Source organism: Gossypium hirsutum, chromosome A01 (assembly GCF_007990345.1).
Source record: "Gossypium hirsutum isolate 1008001.06 chromosome A01, Gossypium_hirsutum_v2.1, whole genome shotgun sequence".
Lineage (NCBI taxonomy): Eukaryota > Viridiplantae > Streptophyta > Magnoliopsida > Malvales > Malvaceae > Gossypium > Gossypium hirsutum.
Window position 1 is genome coordinate 116,084,697 of NC_053424.1, and position 8,251 is coordinate 116,092,947.

Consider the following 8,251-nt stretch of genomic DNA (forward strand, 5'->3'; position numbering starts at 1 on the left):
CGCTCTCAATGTCAGATTAGAGATAGAGATCACATCATGGGCGAAACTATGGCTTAAATACAGGAAGTAGCCGATATTTGCAAACCCTAGTGGTTCAAGCAGACATGCTAAGCTTAAAATACGAATCAGAATCAGATTGGGGTCGAGAATTAGCTTGGCTTCTTAAGAAAGTCAAGGCTTTGAGTATTAGGGCAATGCCATGCATGTAAAATATATCCGCTTTATGTAAAAAGATTCATTTTCTAGTAAAGTTATTCTAATAGAATTGAATCAGAATCAACACCTCTTTGTGCATTCATCTTTCATTCATCAACATTACATTTCATCACATGCATTAAGTTTCATAAAAAGACCCTAATTAATTAAAATTATGACAGTTACCCTGGAAGCCAACAAGAATTTGCCAATCGAATATCGTTACGGTACTCGAGGAAAAACCAGAGCAACAGATCAAAGGTTAGAGAGATTGAAACAAATTCAAAAAGACATATAAGATCAGTTGCAAGCGCAGCTGCAGGAACAATTAGCTAAGGTACAATAAGGTATGAGAGATCAAATACAAGAGTCTCAATGAAGCATGATAAGCCAGTTGACCCAGTTGCTGGCTGGAGGGACTGAAAAAGGGAAAAATAATGTGAATAACCCTTGGAATGATAATGAAGACCCTATGTACCCTCAGGCTTTACCCAGTGAATGTCCAAGCCCAACTAGATACATATCCAAGAAGGGTACCCGTTACCATAATACCTCAACAATATCAAGGCGGCACTTCAGCACCGGTGAATTACCCTAAGAGTTTAGGTTCTAACCCCGGGGATAATCTGACCAATCTAGTTGTTCCTGATTTGGACAATGTGGTTGAAATGGATAAAGCAAGAGTTGAATTGCCAAAATAGTTGAAAGATCGGTACAAGTGGTTAGAGGAGAAATTTAGAGCTATACAGAAAGCTGACGATATTTGAGGGGTTGATGCTAAGGATTTGAGCTTAGTCTCAGATCTAGTACTCCTACAAAAATTCAAAACTCTAGAATTTGAAAAATATAATGGGACTAGTTGTCCTGAAGCCCATATCACAATGTTCTGCCAGAGGATGACGGGATACGTCAATAATGACCAATTATTAATCCACTGTTTCTAGGATAGTCTGACCAGGCCAACTGCCAAGTGGTACAACCAATTAAACCGCGCCAAAATGAACTATTAGAAAGACTTGGCAAAGACTTTCATAAAACAATACAGCCATGTGACTAACATGACATCCGACAGAATTACACTACAAAACATGGAAAAGAAGCAAAGTGAAAGCTTCAGGTAGGATGCTTGGAAATGGAAAGAGGTGGCAGCGCAAGTCCAACCACCTCTTTTGGGGAATGAAATGATGATGCTTTTCATAAATACTCTGAATGCCCCGATTATTAACCATATGTTAGGAAGCTCTACCAAGAGCTTTTCAGATATAGTAATGTCTGGTGAGATGATTGAAAATGCAGTAAGGAGTGGGAAAATAAATGCATGGGAAAACACCAAAAGATCAGCTCCAAGGAAGAAGGAAAATGAAGTGAACATCGCTAATGTGTATAACAAGAGCTATTCAAAACAGGTCACTGTGAGCCAACCAAAGACCGTGACAGCCAGTCATCAAGGCTCTTCGAGGCTGAAACCTAACTCAAGGTCAAACACATAAAAGCTCCAGTTCATACCTATCCTGAAGACATATAGGGAATTATATAAGAATTTATTCGATACACATGTAGTATCCCTGTTTTACTTGAAACCCATGCAACCTCCGTTCCTAAAATGATATGATGTGAATGCTCAATGCGAGTACCACAAAGGAATAATGGGACACTCAATTGAGAATTGCACTGCATTTAAAAAGTTGATTAAAATGTTCATCAATATGGGGATCATAAGGTTCGATAATTCATCGGAAATCCGTTACCCTGTCATTCAGATCAAGGGGTAAACATGATAATTGAGAGTGGAGGAAGGAGGACCAAAACTGATGTTGCAGAAGTAAAAACCCCACTAAAATGGGTTTGGAAAAAATGATAGATGTAGGATTAATCGTTCAAGATTCAGAGAAGGTACCTAAAGGAGTGAGGACATATTGTAAGTTTCACGTTGAGCAAAGTCATGAAATCTAAGTGTGCGCTGAATTCAAAGCTTTGGTGCAAAGTCTGATGGATAACAAGGAGTTGGAATTTTTTTAAGATGTCAAAGGCTCTGAAAGAGGAGACATCTGCGCCTCAGAGGAAGGATCAATGGAGAAGGTCCACAAGGTTAACCACCCAGTGGTGATTATTTCATGACCAAGAAATAATAAAGCAGGAACACAAGTTGTGCCAAGAGTCATAATTCAGAAACCCGCAGCCTTTCCCTACAATGACAGCAAAATGGTTCCATGAAATTATGGTTGTAACATGATAATCCCAAAAGAGCATAACTTAGTTAGTACTTCAGAAGAGAGCCAGGATATTGATTTCTACACGCGTAGTGGGAGGCGCTATGACCTTGAAAATGTAAGAACCGAGTCTATTAAAGGAAAAACCCTGGTAGTTGAGCAAAAGAGAGAAAAGATAGCTAGGCTTGAATCATATGTTAATGAGCCAGTAACTAAGAATGAGGCTATGGAATTCCTGAAATTATTGAAGCATAGTGAGTATAATGTTGTAGAATAGCTACACAAACAACCAGCATGCATATCAGTACTAGCCTTGCTCTTGAGCTTAGAGACATATCGTAGCACATTGATAAAAGTGCTGAATGAAACTTATGTTGCTAATGATATCTCTATAAACAAGATAGTCCGTTTAGTTAATAATACAAATATCGACAATTTTATCTTTTCAATGATGATAAAATACCTCCGGGAGGGCATGGGATCTACGAAGGCCCTACATATCACTACTCGTTGCAAAGGATATATACAGCCAAAGGTGTTAATAAATAATGGATTTGCGCTGAACGTCTTGCCTCTATCCACACTTGAACAGATTGCTAGTGGATAGCTCTTATATGAAGATGTGCCAAAATATAGTGAAAGCACTCGATGGTACGAAAAATAGGGTAATGGGAAGGATTGAAATACCTTTCTTAATTGGCCTAAACACATATGAGGTAGACTTTTTGGTGATGGATATCAAGCCCTCTTATAATTGCGTGCTGGGTAGGCGTTGGATTCATTCGGTTAGGGCAGTGCTGTCGTCACTACACGAAAAATTGAAGTTCGTAACGGAGGGTCGACTAGTAATAATAAACGCTGAAGAAGATATCATTGCATCCGTAACTAGTGACACACCATACATAGGAGCGGATGATGAGGCAATAGAATGTTCCTTTCAATCACTAGAATTTGTTAATGCAACTTTTATTGTTGAAAGAAGCAAGATCCTAGTGCTTAAAATATCTAAAATTACAAGGATGGGCTTGCAGTTGACAGTTGGAAAAAGAGCTTTACCCAGGATGGGACTCAAAAAATACCTATAAGGGAGAGTCAATGCACCTATGCTGATGGACAAATGAGACCACTTTGGCTTAGGATACAAGCCAAATACGAGGCAAAAGAAAAGGGAGTTGAAGAAGAAAAAAGAAAGAAGAAAAGCTCGATTAAGTAGGGGAGAGGTCAAATGGGAACCGATGACCTTCCTCCATATATCTAAAATGTTCGTGTCAGGAGAAATTATTTATCCTAAACAAAGAAAGTCAAAAAAAAGAAATTGCGGAAGGAATGTTGAGAAACCTAAGTATTAATGCCATATCCGAAGAAGGAATTAGGGAGAACCTATTAGGCATTTGTCCTTATATCCCCGGAAGTGTTCTGAATAATTGGACTGCGGAAGAGATCCCTGTAATTTTTAGAACTAATTTATATTAACGTTTAAAACACACTAATTACTCTAAGCCTGGAAGCAATAAGAATCCTTTTGTGAAAAAAGGCATACGTCCATTGTTTTTATTTCAATAAAATGCATCTTTGTGTCTTATTTTGGCAAATATTTTTTTATTCTTTCCATTTCATTCATACTTATACCACATAGATAATTATTTTAGATTCATTTGTTCTTTCGGTCTTTCTTCATTTATATAACAGGTCTTCAGATATCAATGATATGAGCGACGCTGCTATTGAATCAGAATCTCCTTTTGAGCAAGATATGTGTCTAGATGAACCTCAGGACTTTGAAGATGATCAAAATTTTATCCTATCTCTTGATTTGTTAAGGATGGTAGAACAAGAAGAGAAATAGATTCTACCTTACAAAGAGTCAGTAGAAATTGTGAGCTTAGGAGACGAAAAAGAAAAGAAAGAGGTGAAGATCGAAGCTTGCATCACCGCAGAGACAAAGCGAGACCTTATTGAATTACTCCAAGAATTCAAAGATGTTTTCACATGGTCGTATCAAGACATGTCTGGTCTAAGGTCTGATATCGTGGTACACTGGCTTCCCATAAAGGAAGAATGCAAGCCAGTTCAACAGAAACTCCGAAGGATGAGGCCCGACGTCCTGTTAAAAATAAAAGAAATGATCAAGAAGTAATCTGATGCTGGTTTCCTACAAGTGGTTAAATACTCAGAATAGGTAGCTAATATAGTCCCCATTCCTAAGAAAATGAGAATGTACGAATGTGTGTAGACTACAGGGATTTAAACAAATCCAGCCCAAAAGATAATTTCCCGTTGCCTCACATCGACACCTTAGTGCACAACACAGTAGGTTATTCACTGTTCTCTTTTACGGATAGCTTCTCTGGTTACAACTAGATAAATATGTATCCTAAAGACATGGAAAAGATAACATTCATAGCTATGTGGGGAACATTTTGCTATAACATGATGCTATTCAGACTGAAAATGTGAGAGTGACGTATCAAAGGGCCATGGTAACTCTATTTCATGATATGATGCACAAGGAAATTGAGGTTTATGTTGATGATATGATTGTAAAATTCTGAACAGAAGAATAGCATATACAAGTCTTGAGGAAATTGTTTTTGAGGTTGAAAAAATTCCAGCTAAAGTTATTTTCTCAACCTCAATCCAGCAAAATATACCTTCGAAGTTAGGTCGAGAAAGTTGCTAGGATTCATAGTCAGCGAAAAGGGGATCGAGATTGACCCGGGTAAAGTTAAATCTATACAGGAGTTTCTTCAGCTGTGCACTCAAAAGGAGGTCTGAAATTTCCTAGGAAGACTAAATTATATCGCCCGGTTCATTTCACAATTAATCGAGAAATACGACCCCATATTTCGTCTCCTTAAGAAACACAATCCAGGTGTATGGGATGAGAAATGCCAGAAAACCTTTGACAAGGTCAAACATTACCTGTCTAATTCCCTAGTGCTAATACCACCTAGCCTAGATAAGCTATTGATATTGTACTTGGCAGTATTTGAGAATTCTATAGGATGTGTGTGATCGCGATTTTGTGTGATAAGTTTTATAAATTTATAATTAATCGTTCTTGAAACTAACTATTATCACGATGTAGGCAAGTGTACCTATCGAACAGTAGTATAGTTTTAGCAAGACCGGATTGTCGAACCCAAAGGAACTAAAAGTACTAGTAATGACTGTCTTTTTATTATCTAGCCTAAGAATAAGGGGGTTTGTTTTAACTAACTAATTAACTAAACTAAGAATTCATAGAAAATAGAATTGGGGGATTACTTTTGGAAAACGATTGAATTAAGACAATACCTAAGGAAGAATCCACCTAGACTTCACTTGTTATTCTGACTCCGAATCAGACGATTTATTCATTTAACTTGTCCCGTAGAGATCCCTAAGTTATGTTATTATCCCTATTCAAGACTAATAACGTCTAATCCCTTGATTAAATAATTGAGACTTTTCTCTAATTAACACCCTAGGGTTGCATTAACTCGATCTATGGATCCCCTTATTAGGTTTCACCCTAATCCGGCAAAATCTTGTCACCCTATCTCTAGGCGCGCAATCAACTCCGCTTAATTATGACAATTGTACTCTTAGATAAGGTCTATTCTTCCTCTGAGTAAGAGCTTAACTTGAATCAATATCCTGGAATATCAAAACAAGAATTAAGAACACATAATTAAGAACAAGTCAAATATTTATCATACAATTTAGAAAATAATAACAAGATTCGTCTTAGGTTTTATTCCCCTTAGGTATTTAGGGGATTTAGTTCATAACTAAAAAGGAAAACATCTCAGAAGAATAATTAATACAAAACATAAAGAAAAACCTAAAACTCTTGAAGGGAAATTAAGGGCAGATCTTCAGTCTTGATGATGAATCCGACTTCTGAGATGGATCGATCAGCTTTCTTCGAGTAATTCCTTCCTTCCTCTCTGTGCCTCTCTTTTTCATATTTATAGGCTTTAGAAAGCCTAAAAGCCCTCAAAATTAGCCTCTTTTGAATTGGAATCAACTTGGGCTCGGCAGGGACACGCCTGTGTGACACGGTCGTGTGCGATTACTTCAGGCCGTGCTCGAACCTGTTAGAATGGCACTGGCGTGTGTTCTACCCGTGTGAGTCATACTTCGATTCTGCCAAATTGACACGGCCGTGTGGTCTGCCCGTGTGAGGAAGTCCAGGCCATGTTGATTTCGTACTTTGGCCCATTTTCTCCGTTTTTGCCCCGTTTCTCGTTCCTTTCGCTCTCCTATGCTCGCCTAAGTATAAAACATGAAATTAAGGCATTAGGAGCATCGAATTCACCAATTATAAGGAAAAATCATCCATAAAATGTGTTAAGTATGGGGTAAAAATATGTATAAATTACGGTTTATAAAATACCCCCACACTTAAGCATTTGCTTGTCCTCAAGCAAAATCCTCAATTCATAATCAAAATAAATTCTTTTCAACTTATAATTTCTATCGATAATATCTTAAAATAATCCATAAGTAATCATACATTGAGAATTCAACTGAAAGAACATCAAAGTTTCAAACATTCCAAGCGGAGCATTTCATCATGAAAACACAGGTATCTCCCCTTATCTAGGTGGTTACCCTTGATTCGATATCTCACGGAGTTTAACATCCTTACTAAAGATTCACTCAAATCACTCGAGGTGTTTAAGGACAATGAATGAAGCACTCAATAGTCAATAATGAAAAGTTATTACCATAGTCTTGCATGAAAATCAAATCTCTACCACTATAAATTGAGATGATACATCAATCAAAAGGTCTTTAGAAGGTTGTAACGAGGCTTGGTTAGGGGCTGTGGTCTCAAGCTGAAAGAAAAGGTTAGAATAAAGATTGAATTGAAAAATTGCCTAACTAGAAAAATGGCTAGTCATCAATTGCGTACAATAGAGCTTTTTCTTAGAATATAGAATTTAATTCATTAGCTCAGAAGATTACTACTACTAAAATATATACATGTTTTTTTTTAAGAACAAGTCGAATTACAAAGTAGAATAAAACATAGCTAAACAATTATTCCAACTCAAATCTCGACAAAAATAGGGATCAAATTAATTTAGGAGATTTCAACAATAATGAGTTATAGGTTAATATTGAGGGTAAATCAATGAGTGGGTTGGTTGGCTCAATGGGGTTCACTGAGGTTAATCATGGAGGTAGGTTTTTGATGGCATGAGTGGGTTAAACCTAAGTGCCTTTATCATTTTGACATATCAAATCAAATGGTGTGGTCTTGACATGCATAATCAAGCAAGTTCTAAAATAACAATTCAATACTGATGCACTCATAATGAAAGTGAGCATGAAAGAAATAATAGATGCTTGAAAGGCTCAAGATCTCACAAAAATTATGGCTTTTTGATGTCTAAACTTGTGAATGCCAAGATAATACCTAAACTTAGAGAAACAACCTAAGTTTTTAATTCTTCAAAAAAATCAACTTATCATGCTTAATTCCCTAATGTCTTAAAGTTTAAACAATAAATGCATAAATGCCTATGTTTTAATTCAAGATATATCAATAAAAGTAAAAAATCAATCAAAATTTATCCTAAACATGATGTAAGAGCTTTTCAAGAGAACAGGGCAATCATTCAAGGATTTTTCTGATAGTGAAATGAACACCCCTACACTTAAGATGTACATTGCCATCAATGTACAAAGATAGATATAAGAATATAAAAATAAGATAGGGAGAGAAATGAAACTTTCTGAGTGATGAATGAATTTCCTTGAACTGGAGTTTCGGAGAATAATCGGCGTGAGGGTGGAGTAGGATACTACGACGATGGTAGAGGTTCATTAGTCCATAAGTCCTGCGCCAAAAG